The sequence below is a fragment of the Staurois parvus genome, unplaced genomic scaffold (assembly GCF_062004578.1).
Source record: "Staurois parvus isolate SC_StPar_1 unplaced genomic scaffold, SC_StPar_1.0 ptg000840l, whole genome shotgun sequence".
Classification (NCBI taxonomy): Eukaryota; Metazoa; Chordata; class Amphibia; order Anura; family Ranidae; genus Staurois; species Staurois parvus.
The window spans coordinates 1,882,631-1,902,638 of NW_028318636.1; the positions used below are offsets into that span (position 1 = coordinate 1,882,631).

The 20,008-nt window shown below is 41.4% G+C and overlaps 1 protein-coding gene across 5 annotated transcripts in view; it reads left to right on the forward strand.

Annotated features, from left to right (window-relative positions):
• Positions 1 to 1,997: 1,997 nt before the first annotated feature.
• Positions 1,998 to 20,008, forward strand: part of MTMR3 (myotubularin related protein 3) — a 120,260-nt gene continuing 102,249 nt past the window's right edge. For 2 of the 5 annotated variants that reach the window (XM_089655459.1, XM_089655461.1), the window contains exon 1: positions 1,999 to 2,157. The gene's annotated coding sequence lies outside the window, so the exon portion shown is untranslated. Of the gene's footprint in view, positions 2,158 to 20,008 lie in introns of all 5 variants that reach the window. The other 3 variants (XR_016306643.1, XM_089655462.1, XM_089655460.1) reach the window with 3 other exon arrangements.

Below are 20,008 nucleotides of genomic sequence, written 5' to 3' on the forward strand. Positions count from 1 at the left end.
TAAGTGATTGAGGGTACTCCGGTTTCCTCCCACACTCCAAAGACATGCAGGTAGGTTAATTGGATCCTGTATAAATTGTCCATAGTATGTGTATGTATGAATGTAAGTTAGGGACCTTAGATTGTACACCCCTTGAGGGTTAGGGACTGATGTGAATGTACTATATATATGTAAAGCACTGCGTAAATTGATGGTGCTATATAGGTACTTGAAATAAAATGATGTAAATGGATGTAAATGGATGGAGAAGGATGTAAGCTGATGTAAACAGATGAAAAACGGATATAAAATTGATGTAATCGGATGAAAACATATGTAAACAGATGAAAAATGGATGTAAATGACTGTAAAACAGCTGTAAACAGATGAAAAATGGATGTAAACAGATGTAAATGGATAAAAAAACGGATGTAAATGGATATAAAACAGATGAAAAATGGGTGTAAACTGATGAGAACAGATGTAAATGGATATAAACTGTAAAATTGATGTAAATGGATGAAAACAGATGAAAAAACGGATGTGAACTGTTGAAAAACGGATGTAAACTGATCCGTTTTGTCTTTGAAAAAACTTGACTATACTGATGAAAAAAACAGAACTCCGATGTGAAAGGACCTTTATCTTTCTTTGGCCCCATGTACATGGGACGTTTCTGAATGATGGAAAGTGACTGCTGGAAAATGTAGGTTAAAAAAAGTCTGTTTAGCCGCGTCTGCATAACGCATTTATGCACTTTTGCGTTTAGAAGCGTTTTTTAAAGATTAACACAGGAGAACTTCCCAAATGCCCAGAATGCACTGAAAAGTGGTAAATTATTAACTATTTCAGACTGTTTTAGAGAGATACACACAGTAGACGTAGAGACAGCAGTATGTGTTGAGATAATTAGGTGTGAGTTGCTCATTAACATTTATTTTGTTTCCAAGGGTGGGAAAGGTGTCTGGTGGAGTGAGTCATTAAGGTCACCTGGCAGGGGGTCTTCATGAGGAATTTGAGGTGTGAATGGTCATTAACATATCTTTTGTTTCCAAGGGTGGGAGAGGTCTGCGGTGTGAATTGGTCATTACAATGTGTGACAAGCTTGGTAGGAACATCCTGTGTTCAGTGTTTTGTCCATCTGAGCACCTTGAAAATGCTTTGCATGCATTTTTCATGATGAAAAAAGGCTCTGGACAGCATTGGGAACTGGAAGAATTAAAAAAGAATTTCAGACACAAATGCTTATAAACGCAATTTGCTGCATTTACAAGTGTTTGGCGTTTGAAATGCTGATAAAATCAAGTGCTGAACACAGGTTTTCTGTGTTCAAAAAAACGACTGTAAACTCAGCTACCTGTAAACGACTGTAAACGAAGTTATGTACATGGACACATAGGAAAACATTAAGGAGAGTTCAGGGGCTGCTGAAAAAATGCTGAAAAGCTCCGAAACGCGAGTTTATCAGCTGCAGTCAGGGACGGACTGACAACTCATGGGGCCCCCAGGCAATAGGGGATCATGGGGCCCGTGTCCTTGGCCAAACTCAAAAAAGCCTATGAAAAAAGTAACAGGGGCATCTCATGGGGCGCCCTACTTACCCCGGACCCTCGGGCAGTGCCCGAGTTTTCAAATGGTCAGTCCGCCCCTGGCTGCAGTGTACATGAGCCATTTGACTGGCTGAAAAACGCATCCCTACATATACATGCGGGTCGCAGCAGAGCTGCACAAGGAGCTGTCTCTTTAAGCACTTTGTTTGGGTGCCACGAGTACACGCCCCTGCTTCGCTGTCACCCCGCCCAATACAGGAGATCTGTCATCGAGAACAGTTGAAGCCGCAACACGCTTCAGTCCCGCCCACCGGCGACACACCCACTACAACGCCTTCTGTCTATGGCTGTCACTCGACGAACTGCGGGGAGGTGGCGCGCAGGTGAACAAAGGGGGCGTGTCTGCGCGTTCACAGCGCTCTTGGTAAGGAGGTGTGCCCGGCTGCGTGAGAGTGCTTGTCGCTGGGACGTTCCCCTCCTCTTGCCAGGCCTTCTCGACGTGCTCGCGCTCCGCCATGTTGTTGTGGTTGTGAGGAGGAAGGAAGAGCCCGGGCTGACAGCAACCGAGAACGGGGAGGGGTGAAGAGACAGCTGACTTCGGGGGAGCTCCTCTGCTATAACCCGCACGGTAAGCTGGGAGCCCGGCTTCTATTGGCTCCGCTGCTCTCATATGTTCTATATACGTGTATGACATCTGAGTGTATAGAGTGTGAGTGTCTAGGTGTCTCCCCTGTGGGGTCAGCAGGTACGTGTCGTCTGTGTTCATTATACGAGGAGTACATATGGTGGGCGCTGTGTACGCAGACTGAGGAGCCCGGCCTTGTCCCGAACATGGACTTGTCTTCTCATACACCTGCATGGCTCCTGGCCGGGGCTCCACACACCATCCCCTCACCTCCCATTCTGTTGTGGTGGTGGTAGTGTGGTCATGTGACTGCTGGAAGAGTGGCCGTGCTTTGTCAGTCTGCCCTCATCTCATGACATTTTGGCCACCGGCGCTTTTAGTTTTTGTTTCGCCTTTACAGGGCAGGGGAGTCCCTCAGCCATAGAGCCATTGAATCATTTGCAGTCTGTTCGGGGATTTGAGGCTACCTGCACTGCTTGTAAACTGAACCAGCTTGGATTTCAGTGTTTGCACAGTAATTAAAGCAAGCAAAGCGAGATCCCAGGGTTTGTGAAATATGGATCAGAATGGGTTTGTTAGAGAAGGACGTGTATCTTGGCTCAATTGGGAATTAGAACTAGTTTGGTGTGTGTGATCAAGGACACAGGCGCACTCGTTAAAGTGGAACTCTGGTCTAAAAAAAAAAAGTCAGTAGGTACAAATACTGTAGCTGCTGACTGTTAATATAAGGGCACTTACCTGTCCAGGTGTCTGGTGATGTCCACACCTGAGCTGATTTCCTTGATCTGCTTCAGGTGCAGGCACCAGCATCTTAACTAAGGGCTCGTTCACACTTGGCTGTTTTACCAACGCTTGCCAAACGCCCTTATAGCGTTTGGCAAGCGTTGGTCCGGCGTTTGTGGAGCGGTTTTTAACACTCGGCATGCGCAGTTTAGCGGCTGTTGCTGGGCGTTTGACGAGCGTTAATAACGCCCCACAAACGCCTATAATGCAGTTTGAGTGGTGTTACCGCTCCGCAACCGCGCCGCAAACGCCGGCCAGGCGTTTGCGGAGGGGTACCATAGACTAAAATAGGAGGCTTCAACGCCTCCTGATTCGACCAGAGGCGTCCGTTTTGCCGTGATGCAAATGCTCCCGTTAGAACAGCACCATGTGCTGTAATGGGCAGAATTGGCAGAGGTGTTTGGGAAGCGGTAAAAACGTTTCCCAAACTCCTCTCTGCCGCCTGCACACAACGCTAGTGTGAACGTAGCCTTAGGGAAACCACCAGCCCTGCTTTACAGCTGGTTTCCTACTTTGTGATTGGTCCCACTGTTTTGTGTGACCTGTGATATGTCCCAGAAGGCTGCAGGGGCCAGAGATTGCCATGTGAATTCAGCCGGAAGTGGGAGTGGATATCTGTCAAAGAGGTGAAAAAAGTGCCAAAAATGGAGGAGGGGGGGATGCCAACAAGCAGAACTTCATCTTTTGGGTGGCATTCCAATTTAAAGTGTTACTAAACCCAGGACCCTGCATTCACTATATGCGATCTCCCACAGAACATGGAAATGCAATTATTTTAGTAAACTGATAAATACCTTTTTTTCTCATCAGCAGTTAGAGCAGTCTTGTGACTTCTATCAGTGTCCAGCTGAGCACTGGTTAATCTTGTAGGAGATTTCATTCCCCTTTTGACTGTTCTATGAGGCTGCATGACCTCTGACCCTTTGTCCAGACAGTGCTGATTGAACCTGTGAAAAAAACAAAAAACCCTAGCAATACACACCAAACTGAATATGTGCAGAGAATCTCCTAAGGATCTGTACTATCGTGAGATGGATTGGGGACATTGGAAGAAAGGGAGGATTAGAGAAGACAGGATCAAACAGCCTTTTTACGTAGTGTGGAGGATTAACTCCTTAGGTCCCACAGTGAGTAAATGAGTGGTGCAGGGCTGGACCACTATACAAAGCATAAAGTGGTAACTTACTTTTCTTAAAATGTTACTAAACCCAGGACCCCGTATTCACTATATCTGGTCTCACACAGAACATGGAAGTGCAATTATTTTAGTAAATATAAACTAAATACCTTTTCTCATCAGCAGTCTTGTGACTTCTATTCGTGTCCAGAGGAGCACTGGTTAAAGCTTGTAGGAGTTTTCATTTTGCTCTAGGAGGATGCAGAATCCCTGACCTGTCTTTACAGTCCTGATTGGCCTTGTGCTGATCACATGCACTCTCCCAAGAAAAACAAAAAGCCTTTCTAGCAATACACACCAAACTGAGCATGTGCAGAGTGAGTCTACATGATATGTCTTATCAAGAAATGAGGGGGCACTGGAAGAAGGGGAGGATCAGAGAAGTCGGGATCAAACAGTATTTTTACACAATGCAGAAGATTAACCCCTTAGGTTTCACAGTGAGTATAACAAGCATGCTTTACTGCATATACAGACTGATTTTACTGTTGTGGGTTTTAATCACATTTTAAAATAGTTCTTAAGGTACAAGACGTTTTTACCTTTTGTGCAGCTGAACCCCCCCCCCCAATACTTGCCTAAGCCCGATCTTAATCCAGTGATGTGCACAAGAGCAGATCTCTCTTCTCATTGAAAGAGACAGAGAGGCAGCAGCGATAGCCATTGGTTTCTGCTGCTATCAAATCACAACCAGAGAGGAGAGGGCAGGACACCCAAAGCCTGCTTGGGAGTGAGCACGCACAAGTGCCTCCAGGGCAAGTGGCTTGCTATTGGTGCACTCAGCGGGGAGGAGGAGCCAGGAGTGCCAGTGGGGGACCCGAGAGAAGTAGGATTGGGGCTGCTCTCTTCAAAACCATTGCACAGAGCAGGTATGTTTTTAGGGCCTCTTGCACATGGGAGTAAAAATGCAGATTTTTTTTTTTTTTCTGACTTGAAATGAGATGCATTGTTCTCTATGGGACACTGCACACAGCTGAGTAAAGATCAGCAATACAGCGTTGAGTACAGATCAGTAAAATAGAAAATGTTTAATTTGAGTGCTGTAATTTACTTGTATGTTTGCGCAAAATTTAAATGAGTATATTGCAATTCTGGCAATGAAGAAGAATTTTACTCGTCTATGCACTAACACACCTTTACTCACCTATACTCAGCATTACTCAGGTCTTTACACAGTTTGTGGCCCCTTACACATGGGCGTCACAGGTTCCTCCGTAAATGATGAGGCCTAACACTTTTTTTTTTTTTTTTGTTATTTTACAAAAATGCATTTAGAATCACTTTAAAACCAGAAATGTAATATATTACAGCTTACTAAGTATTGGATGTGGCTGCATTAGCTTTCTCTTTTTAGTTTTCTTTCTCTGTTTTCAATTAGTGATCTGGCCAGTAACGCACTTCTTGTAATTGAGTGCTTCCACATTGGACGAAGGAGGGCCAGGGGGCACATTTGTACAGCCGCATTGTCAACCTGGGGCATGGGAGTGTTGGATGTACTAGCAGATTTAAATACACTAACAAATTTGAAGCTTACTTCCAGCTCACACTTTATAAGCAGTTACAGCAAACAGTTTTTTTTTTTTTCTTTTTTGAGATAAAGGTTTTACTAATATAAAAGCTGATCATTGTAAGCACCTCTGTCAGTGGTAAAAGGTTTGTCTCAACACTGACTGCTACATCTGCAAGAGAGCTTGTTCTTTTTGAAAAAACAGACTTGCTGGTTTAATCACCAGGTGAAAATATAGGAAAAAGAGGGGGGGGGGGGAGAAAGGAAACTAATGCAGTCCTCAAATCTAAGAATTGGTAAACTGCAATATTGGTAAGTGGGTTTAAAACCACCTCAAGGGATCGTGGACATTTGTAGGCATTTTCTGAGTATAGAAGCCTGAGAAGGCAAGATCTCATTTTCTCAGCACAGCTTTCATTTAGGGTTCATGCACATGGCTGTTTGCAGGTATTTTATATGCATAGCATAAGCTACTCGGGGCTCTTCTGTGCCCAAGGTGCCGCAGCTGGGAACTGTTTACGGTATATTTCCCGAACTTCCACGCGTGCGTGGGTAAAAGCATATGCAAACGAGCATCCACGCTTACAAAGTATGGCCGCTTGCAGCCATTTTCTTGACTGCCAGGCTGTGTGTGCCAGTGACCGGACTTAAGGCATGGGAAAGCCCCAGGAAACTTACACTAAACATATAAAATGCCTACAAATGGCCATATGCATGAACTCTAAAAGAAATCTGTGTTGAGAGAATTATTTACCTAGCTGTAGGTTTTGGTCTATTTTCAGTTCTATGTTCCAACTTCCCCCACGACTCCAATCTTGCCAAGGCAAAAATGAAGTCGCATTGCCCCCCACTGTTTCCAGGGATATCCATGTCCTGTATCCCAGGAGGCATAGACACAATGTTGAAGGAGGAATGCCTTGAGGTGCCGCATAAAACCTGGAAGAGACAGTCTGCTTCCAATGACCTTGGTGAGTTAGGTGGCAGGGTGCAACAGCAGATCCCTACAATGTTGGATTTGCTCAGAGGGTGAGTATGTTTCTAGCTCAAACCAGCATAAAAGGGAAGTGGAGATGGAGAAAAAAAATAAGTAGGGTTCTTTGGAAGCCTACAAAAGTACAAGTGATGTCAGAACTTCTAATCTGTATACTCATTTGAGCCAGCAGCTCAAAAACAATTGAAGTTCTTAGATCCGCATGAGAGTCCGGAAAAGTCATTCCCAGTGGAACTTCCAACTATGACAGCCTACATATTTCAGTCTACAGGTCACTTTTAAAGTATTATTAAACCCTCAGATTGTAAAAACCTTTTATAGCAGCTTACCTGTGCACTTGTGTTGTCTGCTGCATCTTCTTTAAAAGCCTTTCATCTTCACTGAGCTGGTCATAATATCCCTGCTGCAGGTTTCCTCTTCTGGGGTGGCTCTGCTACCTACTGTTGCCACTTTTACATGTGTGCTTCCAGGAGACAGACTCAAACCTGATGTGAGGTTACTGCCTGTATCAACGTGCACAGACAGGCAAGAGAGGACCAGACAGGCAAGAGAGGACCAGACAGGCAAGAGAGGACCAGACAGGCAAGAGAGGACCAGACAGGCATACATGCACAGTATTGCTTTAAACCGTGGTTGGTATGGTCACCAGGAGAGATATTGGGGGACATTCTGATGCTCTATGCTGTTGGTATTGCATGCTCTGTTCATAAGTTCAGTGTTGTGTGTATGTGTTTAGAAGTGATCACATGACCTCTATTCTTAGATACATAAGGGGCATAGAGAGCTGGGGGTGGCATGTCATCAGGAGGCAGAGAAACAGCAATACACTGATCTTCCAGCTAAAGAGCTGTGGGGGGGATGATGTCAGCACAAGCCTGACAATTGGAGTATAGGGTGCACTCTTTAGTTGAATGCAAAGAAGAAAACTGACCACACTGGGATGGAAGCGCTTCTATGCCCTGGTGTGATCAGTTTGAAATAGGAAATCCGGGAAACTGGCAGGATCACCAGGTATTTTACACAAAGGAAGCAATGCAAGGAAAACCGGTTACTGTTTCATGCAAGTACATAGTACAACAGGCACATATTAGGCATATGAAATGTTAGAGTAACAAACGCCTTCAAAATCCTTCATTGATAAAAGGATACAGTCCATTTATTTTCCCTTTTTAGGCTCTATATACCTTTTTTGTATTGGGGTTGCACTGATAGTGTGGTTTTTGTTTATCAGTGAGTATGAGTACCGATACTTGTGCTCAATTACACGCAGTTACTCATTATCAATACCTTTACAGTGTGATTTCAGCTATACAAAATTAATAGCTCAAATCACACCGCACCCGCAGAGAAACTGTATGTGAGTCGGACAGAAATCGCACTGTATTCTTGTTCAAATTACATACAGTTCTTTGCAGTGTGATTTGAGCCCATTCATTTTGTATGAGCTCAAATTGCACCGCAAATGTTTCAGAGCAGTTGTACGAGTACTCGAGCAAATGCTTATTATCCGCACTGCTACCGGTATTGGTGCAACTCTACTTTTCATGTGTGTGAGTTTTTCACTTGTGCTGTAAATACTGTATACTGTAAGTACTGTTGTTCACACAGCCAATTGTTTGTTTTTCTTTCTGGTACTGTTGGGATTCATTTTGTATTTTACCAGCATGACAGGCATTTGTGTTTAAGATCTACATGCATTGATATCTAGCCATTAAACATTTTTGAATGGCAAAAATCAGTGGAATACATTGATAAAACTTTTCAGGGTGCTAAATTTCTCATGTACAACATTTGCCATCAAAACCATGTAGGTTAATGAATGTCTGCTAAATATCTCAAACTAAAGATGTTGCAAATATTTGTAATACAAAACCGTTCTTTGGCAGAAAAAATGCATCAGCAAAGGTTTCATTCAGTTATGGTGTATTTAAACCCAAGAATGAAAATGTAATATGTTACAGGTTACCAGTCCAGATGTGGTGGATGCAATCCTTCCTTTATATTTTCAGTCCTTCTTGGCTTTACTTTTTTACCTGGCGATTTTGTCAGTAACCTGCCATCACTGTACTATAGCCATAGAGGTGTAGCGTTATCACCCTAGAACAGGAGGCATGTTAGGACTGACCATCTCCATAACGTAGTGGCAAAGAGCACAGTAAGAAATTGGCTCAGCTACAGGTATTTTTTTTTTGACTATCAAATGCATATAACAAAACCATTTTAATGGTATATTTTAAAGACCAAAAGGGAGTTAAGTATAAGTAGGTCATTGTTGGGGTGTACATATACTTTTTAAAGGGGCCCTGTCACCAACCCAAATAATGCAGCTAAAAACTAGTTAGGCTTACTGGTAACTTTCTATGAATCTTCCAGGACAGCAGAGAGAGATGACCATAGTCAGTGAAAGACCCCACCTGCCCCCTTTGTCTCTGGGCTGAAAGTAGACTACCTCCACCAGTGTATGAGGAAAAAATATTAAAAAATAACCACATTAAACATGGCTGGGAAAAAGTTGTGTGGTCCTGGAAGATTTATAGAAACACTGTTACTAGTAAGTGTGTTTTTTTTTTTTTTTTGTTTTTTTTTTTTTTTTTGTTTTTTTTTTTCCCCTCTGGGGGATTCTCCAGTTATTTTGCAGGATAGCAGCAAAGGTGTTTACTACTTGCTTTTTCCTATCTCAGTATGGGTCCACTGCCTGTAGAACTTTTCTGCTTTTAAAGCTTTTTTTTTTTTTTGTGAGATTACCTTCAATGTAGTGTAGTGTTTGACAAAGGTATCTGGATCAGACCAAATAGCCACTGTGCTGATTTGCTCTACTGTTGCTCCTGATTCTTCTGCCGAGATCTGAAATCCCATTTTTAATGAAGGAGGTTCTTGCTATCCTTTTAGAAACAAAGGATATACTGTAGTTTTTTTTATTTTTCTGGCAACTGTGCATTTTTGAAACCTACAAGCCCTTCTGTGGGGCCACTAAACAAGACAAGAAGATGACTCAATCTTCTTATGTTCTCATAGCATCCAGAGAACTGGGAAGACATCTCTGAAAATCCAAAGAGTGGAAGTTCTGTGCCCCATTGTCTTTGTTCTAGCATAAGGAAGGAATTGTAATCTTCAGCATCCTATGAAATACCAAAGCTTCCTTTTTTGAAAGATGCATAGGGTCTGGCTTCAGTAGATCCAAAAGAATTGTCAGGTTTCCTTTATGGATAAAGCTTGTAAATTCCCAACTCTTCTAGCTGTAATAATGGCAGGAAGAAAAGTCCACTTTAAATCTGATTTTAATGAATAGTCTAGTATTGGTTCAAAGGGTAGTTTAATTAACCCATTTAGCATATCTATTTAGGCAAATCCAACATGGGAGCAAACTTGCTGAACCTGTGACATGTTCTATGGGGGGAAAAAAAAAAAAAAATCTCTTAACCAATGGATCTTCTGCCAACTTGTCTAGGAAGACAGAAAGTGCTATTACTTGTACGTGAAGGGTAATAAACTCCACTTCCTATTCCACTCCATTCTAACGAAAGTATAAAATAATTGAAACTGAAGGAAATTTACATCCAAATCAGGTGAATGTTGTAGGAATTACAACAGTTTGCATATGTGCCTCCCAAGTTAAAGCACATCTTGTTCGTTTCATTTCAAATCCATTGTGGTGGTGTATAGAGCCAAAAATGTTAGGTGTGTGTGTGGGTGTGTGTGTGGGTGTGTGTGTGGGTGTGTGTGTGGGTGTGTGTGTGGGTGTGTGTGTGTGTGGGGGTGTGTGTGTATTTCTCTATCTCTAATATGGGATAGGTAAATAGTGGCATTTTTGTTAAAAACCTGTCATTGGCCAGTAGAAGACGCAGAACTATATATGGGGCCAGGAGCATTGTCTGATCACTTGCTTTGGCCTACGGATGCAGTGGTTTATAGCTGACTGTTGGTGATCATAAAATATCTCTACTGGTTAAAGAGTTTTACAACTTGCCAATGTGCAACAAAAGAAAAAAAAACTGCTTTCGGTCATTTGGGCATAACCATTATTCTTTCTTCACAAGCAGTGGAGCGATGTAGTTGGTCAGATGTGAGTTGACATACTTATCCTATGATGAGGTTGGTCCAAGGTTTAGCATTTGTAATCCCTAATAAAGCAGATCTGTGAAAAGTATTTTATCTTTGCTTTGGTATATTGTAATATAGGTTGGGGCTCTCAAATCCTGCACAATGCAAAGTGCTCATGGCTTCAGGACCCCTCAAATTGCATTTAATTGACCATTTACAGAGCTTTGTCTTTGGCAATGAGGCATGATTGGGACTCTATATTTTATCCAAACTTTCTAGTCAGTGATTTTTGCTTGAACAGGGGACCTTTTTGCTGTTGACGATTTTTGTGACAAGACAAATGCATGAAACTGAAAGTTCTTTTTTGGTTGATTTATGTACCCTTTTTTCTTTTTTTTTTTTTTTTTTTTTTTTTCTGTTGTACTATGTTAGTACAAAACAGCCCAGAGTTCTTGTGATTTGTAGTTTAAATGATAGTGTTATATAACATTTTTTGTACTTGAATGTTAAATGGAAAGAGAAGAAATAGGGCGCAGTCTCTTTTTATTTAATTTCCAACTATATTAATACAGTAATCGGTCATGTGACTGAGAGGTGAGATGCAAAATCCAAATTCCAGAAGCATGAACCATGCACTTTCTGGCACATCCCCTTACTATGTCATTCTTTGTGCAGAGGAATAATGAAACAAATGCCTGCTGTCTCAGGAATTTTTACTCTGTCATTGAATAATTCTGTCCTGAGGTCCTCGTCACACTTTGCATTTTCTTTTTCCTCTTGTAATCGCAGCATTACACACTTATTAACAACAAAGGATGATTGCATTGACACTCGCCCTTTTGTTTGTTATGTAATGTCAGAAATTGAGGCTTTTTTTTTTTTTTTTCTGAATAATCTACCTTTTGAAAAGTAGGAGGGGATGAAAGAAGCAGCAACACATTTTATTACTCTAAAATGTTATATGGTGCTTGCCAGTCTGCATAATCTATTTCTGCAACTGTAATCTTTCAATTCCCCCTTCTTTTTTTTTTTTTTTTTTTTTTTATTTTGTAATATTTGGGAATCCCCTGGGTTTTACTGTGGGCCCCAGACTTTCTAATGAGCTTGTTCTACAAAGGAACTTGTAAACATAAATGAGAAAATTATCAAGTTAAAGGGATTTTTTACACTTGCATTGTAAAAGTGATAACTTCCTTGAGTTACGGTCAGCCATATCAGGTAGCCTTTTATCGCTTAGACAAAATACTGGTTTACTTTCTAGTTCTGAACCTTGAAACCTGGGTCCAAGTAATCCGTGCCAAACACACTGGGTTGACAGACTGTGTGCTTTAATCTAAGAAACAGTGGGGGTCTGAAACGTTGATTTGTGTGATTCATTGGCTGCAGCTGCCTTTTTTTTTTTTTTTTTTTTTTTTTTTTTTTTTTTTTTTTTGGTGAATTTAAAATTATTATATACTGTAGCCCACAGCAATATTGTGTCTCCTATATTTTTGGTTTCCTATAACCAGCAAACAATCTCGTCTAAGATCTGCATCTTGATAAACATTCCAAGGTCATATCTCCAGTAGGTATTTATGCTGATTTATGAGTAAACAGAATCCAACCTAGGAGCTAGCACGCTTCATAAGCAGGCAGAAATGGTATGTGACACTCCAATAAAAAGAATAGACAGAGCTTTGTGAAACATTAAATAGTTGGATATCCCTGCGGTATGGGTAGAATAGATAAGCTGTCCCTTTAATTATCGGTACAGCAGTAGATGATGGGGTTTTTTTTTTTCGGGGGGGGGGGGAACACAACGATAAAAAAAATAAAATATATATATATATATATTCCCCACCCACTTTTTTTGTAACATGAAAATTGATGTTCCGCCGAGTAAATACCCAACATGGCACGCTTTAAAATTGCGGTCGCACGTTACCAGTGTAAAGTTACAGATGGTCTAGTGCTAGAATTATTGCTCTTAAATTCATGGTGATATCTCGCGTATGCTTTGAGCACAGTTTACATTTGTGGGTGTGACCTCCCATATGCGTTCACCACTACGCGTGAGCATGGGGGTTGGGGGCACTTTAAAAATTTTTTTTTTTCTGTAAATAAAAAAAAAAAATTAAATTTTACTCTTTTATTCCTATCACAAGAAATGCATGCTTCCCTTGTGATGGAAATAAGTAGTGACAGGTCCTCTTTATGGAGAGATATGGGGTTAATAAGACCCCACATCTCTTGTCTACAATGTAAAACATTAGATCAAAAAAAGTATTGATCTAGTGCTTATAAAAAAAGAAAGATTGGCCTTGTTTTCAAGGCACCAGAACTGGAAGTGACTTGGATCCTGTCCTCCAAGGGCATAGAGATGAGTGGAGGCCATCTTTCCTTCAATTATGTCTATGCCCAGCGCCTGGATCATTTGATTTCTCAGGTAAGGCTGAGGACCACCTACGGGTGGCGGCAGCGAGGGGTGGGGTTATTTTTGGCACCTGTATCTGTGCTTATTTTCATATCGGCCAAAGCCAGATAGGAGTTTTTGGACAAATTTTGGTGCATCCCTAGTTTTTTGCGGTTATGTTACCATCAAGCTGAATTTGACAGTAGCAATTCCCTTTTATGAATTATCTGTTTGAATGGTAGAAAGATTCACTTTGTCGCATTTAGCTTCATTGATCTGATAATTTAGTAGGGTATGAGTTAAAGTATAATGTAAAACTGGTATCATTGTTAAAGAAAAATCAAAATGCAGATATATATATTTTTTTTTTTTTCCTTTTCGGGTTTCTGTCTGATAATATAGCATTCTGGATGGGGAATATTTTCCAGTCAAGATTAGAACTGTAAAATAGCAAGTATGCTCTGTGGCATTTTACAAGAAGGGCTTGCTTGTTGCAGTTGCCAACAGATTGGCCCATTGACATGTATTTACTCTTCACAGATGCCTGTCATTATGTTTGCTGAATTGAGTGGGATTATCTTGATGGTCAAATAGATTGGACTTGTATCTTTGACAGCCTGCTCTACCTGTACTTTATCACAATCTCAAAGTGTATAGAATTGTGTCCACCTTTTTGCCTTTTCCTTGAGAGATTCTGCATTCTTGGTTGGTAGGCACGCCTATGCGATAATAAAACGCAGCATTAGGTATGTGTGTCATACTATTTTGGAGTATTTAAATCGTAATATCACATACCTGTGTATAAGCTTAATTATAGGTGAGAGCTTTTAGCTCGTACAGTTCAAGAAAATTGGCTTTAAAACCTAGCTCCTCCTGTACATCTGTTTAATATCCTTTGGAAATTATTATAGTCCAACACAGAACAAACTTTATGCAAAATGAAGGTAAGTCCTAATTGCTTTAGAAATTGGCCAGTTGTAAAGGTCATTTCAACTGCCTGGAGGGCAGCAGAATTATAAGAGACCTGCAGACATCTCTATACACTTGCATCCATAGATATGGTCAAATACGTGTGACATGGACAATCTTCATGCAGCATGTCATTGAAAATGCTAAATATCTGATATGGAATGGATTCTTTAAAATAATTTTTTTGTGATACACCAGCTTAAATATGTATGATATTTTTGTATTGACTTCTATCCTATATTGTGCTGAAAGGTGTGGTGTGGGTTTTTTTTTTTTTTTTTTCCTGAGTTATCTTTTGTAAAATATGAGTGCACACCAGAACAGAAATATGAGTTTTCCAATAGTTCTGGGGCTACTAGGGATTTCCTCTCACTTCCTGTTGTGGTAATGTAGTGAAGGAAAATTGTCCCCAATGGGACACAGATGGCAAACAAAACAAAACCTGAAGGGTGTTATAACTAGGGATGCATTGATACCTGTTTACCGACCAGTACTGATACCTGTACTCTCCGATACCAATTTTCTATACTTTTTTATGGTGCAATTTGTCATTATGAGAAGCCTGGGCTCACACAGGAGTGGTGCATGAAACCGCATGTGATTCAGACAGAAATTGCACCACTTCATTTTGTATGGGCTCAGATAGCACCACAAAGGTATCTGTTGTAGGGATCGGCGCATTTGTATGGATACAAGTGCCTGGGCACCCTGGTTGGTCTAGAAAAAAGCCACCAAACCATTCCCTAAGAGAAGCAAGTGAAGCCAAGGTACCGCCCTCCATAAAATGAGAGACTAATGTCCCAGTCCCACACCCAAGATTCAAAAAAGGATAGTGTTTTTCCAGTGGGGGTGGGAACCATAGGAAACCCCCCAACTGGTGCCAATAATAGTACTGGGGATCCAGCGATAAGGACTTTCGTCTATCCCAGACTTTAAGAACATGAGTGGTCAACGGAGATACCCAGTCAGAAAAACTATCACCCACTGGGACCCAAGGTGCATAGCAGAAATTCATTTTTAATCCATTAATTATAAATTAATTGGCTCCTGCTGCTGTCAGTCATAACCTGTGAGCCGGGAACGGGGCCGAGTCGGGCTGTGTGTCTGAATAGATGCAAACAGCCTGGCTCAGAAGGAAACCCGCACGAGTGCCCCCATAGGAAATGGCTTCCTCTAGCGGGCACTCGTCAGGAGAGAAGAGTCAGGAGTGCTGATGATGGGGACCTGAGAAGAGGAGGGTCTGGGCTGCTCTGTGCAAAACCATTACACATAGCAGGGAGGTGTGACATGTTTGTTTATTTTAATGGAAAAAAAACAAACATACACATGGGCCCCAGGTGGTTTGTCATAATGTGCACCACATACTAGCACATTCTAGCATACTTGCCTTAAAACGAAGCCCTCCAGCGGTGTGCGGTCACTGCTGACAAGACTTCCATCTTCACCCGGGTTTGCAGGCTGCAGCTGCTTGAATGGGCAGGGGCCACGGCGCAGAGCTCTGAAGGGGCGGCATGAGTATGTCATTCCTTTTATAGCACATGTCCCAGTGTTGTCACTGTCTGCATCCTATGTAAATATCTCCTTAACACCACCTAGGAGACATTCACTGTACCTACAGGTAAGCTTTATTATAGGTATTATGTTTAAGCCCAGGTTCATGCTAATGTGGTGCGGGAAACACTGTGGATTCTGTGCATTTTCCGCACTGCATGGCATTCATGCGATCTGGTGCTGATGTCAGTGATAAATTAATGGCACCCTGAAACAGATCGCAAAACTCAATGTGATTGCCAGAAGTTGCGTTGCATGGGTGATAACAATGCGATGCAATTCAGGTGCTGATTAAAAAGGGTCCTGTGCCTTGTTGGTGCGCAATGTGATTTGAGCCATACAAAATGTATGGCTTAAGTCGCACACATTGCATGTAAGTCGCACAGGATTGCGCGATTCCTGTGCGAATTACATGCGGTGTCCGTCACCGCATTCGTGTGAACCCAGACTATAACCCAATTAAACTTTTTCATTTTTTAATCTGCAAAATACATCCAAGTGCATCAAAACAGACTGCAAAATCCTAAGACCTGTTTCACACTAATGCGATGCGGGAAACGCACCGAATCCTGTGCCATTCCCGCACCGAATTCAATCACACAGCGTCCATGGTGTGGGTGTGAATGTTAAATTAATGACACCCTGAAACAGATCGCGAAATGCAGTGCGATTGCCAGAAATCAGATTGCGATGCAAATCAAGTGCAGATAAAAAAGGGTCCTGCACCATTTTGGTGTGGATGCAATACGATTTGAAAAGTCAGCAGATAAGGATTCCCTGCTAGATTGTAAGCTCCAAGGAGTATTGAACTGTATTGTCTCCTGTTGTATTGTAAAGCTCTGAACAAACTGTTGGCGCTATATAAATCCTGTATAATAATGACACTTGCTTTCTTCGTGGAAGCAGTGGTATCTGCAGAAGTCCCATGCCCCCTGAAGAGTCAGACCTATAGTTCTGCAATGCAGAGTTCATACTCCCTGCTGTTTGGAGAGCTCTAGTTTTGACCCACCATGAGGTGTGTCCGACCTCTGCAAAGAAACTCTATTCTAATGTGAACTTTACTCTAGTGTAAACTTACTGTAGTACTTTGCACACTGTGAACTGAAAGTTCAGTTGGCTGTAATTATCATTTCTGAGATTTTTCTCTATTTGTTTTTAATAATACTTTGCTACTTCATTGAACCACTCCTTACCTGGGATTGTATCTTCTGTTTTATTGATACTTTGCTTAATAACTCACTGCTTGTCTGTGATTATATCTTTTGTTACAATGCTGTTTTTGTTTCTTTAAATTAGATCTTTGCTCATTAAATACACTTCCTCTATCTACTTCCTCCCCATCCAGTTCACACAATCACAGTTTGTAATTCTTTTAAGCAGAACTCTGGGCAAATGTTTATTTACATGTCCTTGTTGCTGATTTTCTACCTTCACTGAATATTATTATTATTATTATACAGTATTTATATAGCGCCAAAAAGTTCAGCGCTTCTGGTTCTCTCAGTAGTTGCTCTGAAATAGCCTATTCATTTTTAAATCAAACTGTTAATTCTTTGGTTTCTTGTTTGTAAGACCGGTGGCTGCTATTCCTCCTAGTCCCCCTGCCACTGGTCTTGGGACATCCCTTCTGTAGTTCTTTCTCCAGGAAGCAGTGATGTAATTCAGCCCCACTTGCAGTGGTGGTTGGACCGAGACTCTCAGACATGTTCAGAATGTATAGGCCTAGTGTACCCGCATGTACTACATTTCCTTGTGGTTGATGGGAACTGTGGTTTCCTTCTGCTGAGAGGATATGATGTAATCCTTGCTGTTACACCACCTCCTAGGCAGATCAGATGCTGCTGTTGTTGTTTTGTGGGTTTTTTTTTTTTTTTTTTTTTGGATTAGAGATGTCATGAAAATTCAAATAGACTTTCTTCTAAATGGTAAGGAATGTCAAAATTTTTATTAACTGATTTGAGTAGGGCGGTATACAAATTGATTTTTTTTTTCATTTTTTTTTTGCTTATCCTGGAGTTCTTCTTTAAAGTGTTACTAAACCCGCAACAGTAAAATCAGTCTGTATATGCAGTAAAGCATGCTTGTTATACTCACTGTGGAGCCTAAGGGGTTAATCCTCTGCATTGTGTAAAAATGCTGTTTGATCCTGACTTCTCTGATCCTCCCCTTCTACCAATGCCCCCCTCTTATCTCTTGATAAGACATATTGTATGGAGTCACTCTGCACATGCTCAGTTTTGTTTGTATTGCTAGAGAGGTGTGTTGCTCTGCTGAACACTGATAGAAGTTAGAGGACTGTTCTAACGTGTGTGTGTGTGTGTGTGTGTGTGTATATACTAAAATAATTGCACTTCCATGTTCTGTGTACTGTGGGAGACCAGATATAGTGAATGCAGGGTCCTGGGTTTAGTAGCACTTTAAGAAAAGTAAATTAACACTTTTTTATGCTTTGAATAATGGTGCAGCCCTGCACCACTTATTCCTCGCCTTGCCTTGATGAAGATAAGCAATAGAAATTGGCTATCTGCTGCCTCTCGGGATGTCCATATCGCACATCCCAGAAGGCAATGTTTTAGTGGGAACAAAGTATCACATGATTTTGAACCTGGCAAACACTTGTCCCCCAATCAAAGGCTTGTGGGTAGGTTGTAGCCGAGTGATGCAGTGATCTTGTCTCCACAGAAGGACATTTCTTCACTAAACTATATGGATGGTCCTATAGGACCTGAAGACGTTTCTCTACAGGATGAAAACGGCAGTGCCCAGTTGCTTAAAATGTGTGTGGGGGTTTTTTTTTTTTTTTTTTTTTTGGGGGGGGAGCCTGAGAGAGAAGGAAAGCACATTAACAAGCAAAAGACAAGTATTTTTAGACAAATTAAGGAAGAACTTTAATAATAATCTAAACTTCCTGGGTGTAGTTCAGCTTTAGGTACACAGTTAAGTCCTTTTTTTGCTCTAAATCATGCAGGAAAAAACTGTCAGCATAGGCAGTGAGATGTGTTTGGGAGCATAAATGGGTAGTGTGTGTGTACCCCCTTCACTTTTTCCAGTTTTATTATGTTGCAGCCTGATCCTCCAGTTGTTTAAATTCATTTTTTCCCATTAACCTATACTCAGTACCCCATAATGGCAAAGCAGAACAGAATTTTTAAAAATAAAAAAAAAAATGACATAAGTATTCAGACCCTCTTGCAATAACACTTGACATTCGTCTCAGGTGCGGACTGTTTCTGTCTGTGGAGCGTGCAATGAGTGTGCTGACATGAGTAAAAGTCAATTTACAAGACTATGGGGGGGGGGGGGGGGACGACAGGAGAAAGGACCGGTCTTGTGTGCAGAGGGTCGGCGGGTCATGTGAGTATCTTCGGTGTCCTCTCCTCTAGAACAAAATGAGCATTTAACCCACTGCACGGGCAAACAAAATTAAAACAAATTGCCGGATTTCTGCTTTAAATTGATTGTACATGATTTGGAAAGGCGCACACACCTCTATAAAAGGCCTCACAGCTGACCATGCACTATATTCCAGAAAAAAAAGCCATAAGGTCAATCTCCTAGATTGTAAGCTCGAAAGAGTAGGGCCCTATAACCCCTCGTGTGCTGTTTGTTGTTGCTGTAATGTTTCATGTATTGTCCCCCCCTCTATTGTACAGCGCTGAGCAAACCCTTTGGCGCTATATAAACTCAATGTAATGTAATAATGGAACTGCCTGCAAAGCTCAGAGACAGGATTACTGCAAGGCCACAGATCTGGGGATGGCTACAAAAACATTTCTGTTGCATTGAAGGTTCCCAAGAGCACAGTGGCCTCTATAATTCTCAAATAGGAGTTCCACACAACCAGAACTCTTTCAAGAGCTGGTCGCCTGGCCAAACTGAGCAATCGAGGGAGAAGAGCCTTACTAAGAGAGGTGACCAAGAACCCAATGGCCACTCTGACTGAGCTCCAGAGATCCTCTGTGAAGATGGGACAAAAGTTCGAGGACAACCATCACTGCAGCCCTCCACCAATCTGGGCTTTATGGCAAATTGGCACAGAGAGGCTTCAGTCTAGCCAAACACATGAAAGCCTGCTTGGAGTTTGCAAAAGCTTTTTGTGCAGTGGTGGTATTGTAGAAACATGTGGGGAAATTCAGATACAATTTTAATGAACAAAGAACCCTAGAGTGTGCAGCATGAAAGTAAAGTCATCTAAAGTTAATAACTTTTAATCAGTTTGTGGGACAGGAAACTTTTGTTTTCAGCAAGTACACAAATAATTTTTAAAACTCTTTGGGGATTCAATGTCCTAATACTGGCTTATTTTCCTTTTTTTTTTTTTTTCACACACAAAAACACTGACTACCATGCACAGCTACACCAGATTGCATTCCATTCTACAGTTTAGTAAATCAACACCTGTCAAAGGATATATTGTTATAAATGATGACTGAGGTTATTAAA